Genomic DNA, 506 nt, shown 5'->3' with positions numbered 1-506 from the left:
TCCCGCCTGGCTGTGTCCCCTCGCCCAAAGCGGCCGCAACCCCGCGTCCTTTCGGTGCTCGGGGTGTAGGTGCCAGCCTGGCCGAGGAGGGGATTTTTACAAAACCCCGGGGGAAGGAAGGAGAGAGCGGTGTCAGGCCTCGTTGCCGCCTGTCTCCGAGAAGATCTGCAGGAGCCTCCGGCGCTCGCCGCCCCCACACGGCCCCGGCCGGGGGGCAGCGGAGTCCCGGCCCCGCTCGGGGACAGGTTGGGCTCGGACTGGCCCTCTCCGCTCTCCCCGGCCCCAGGAGAAGGCGGAGGGCCTCGCTGCGAAGCCGCTGCGCCTTATTTCCCAGCCTGCTTCCCTACCTCCAGAAAACTCCAACCAAAGCAAAATAATAATAACATCCACACTATTCCCCCCTCGCCAAGACTGTGCCTGGGCACCGGCAGGAGCGCCGTGCAGAGGGGCCTCCCCCGGGGCCCGGGGTGGCTGCCTCCTGGGAACGCAGACGGAGGGGACGGGGG

General features: G+C 68.8%; 1 protein-coding gene across 1 annotated transcript in view; it reads right to left on the bottom strand.

Moving 5' to 3' along the window:
- SIM2 (single-minded family bHLH transcription factor 2) overlaps positions 1-506 on the bottom strand; it is a 56,582-nt gene that overhangs the window by 55,355 nt on the left and 721 nt on the right. The window lies entirely within an intron of this gene.

This window comes from Charadrius vociferus, unplaced genomic scaffold (genome assembly GCF_000708025.1).
Source record: "Charadrius vociferus isolate BGI_N301 unplaced genomic scaffold, ASM70802v2 scaffold298, whole genome shotgun sequence".
NCBI lineage: Eukaryota > Metazoa > Chordata > Aves > Charadriiformes > Charadriidae > Charadrius > Charadrius vociferus.
This window is presented reverse-complemented; position numbering and strand designations above follow the sequence as displayed.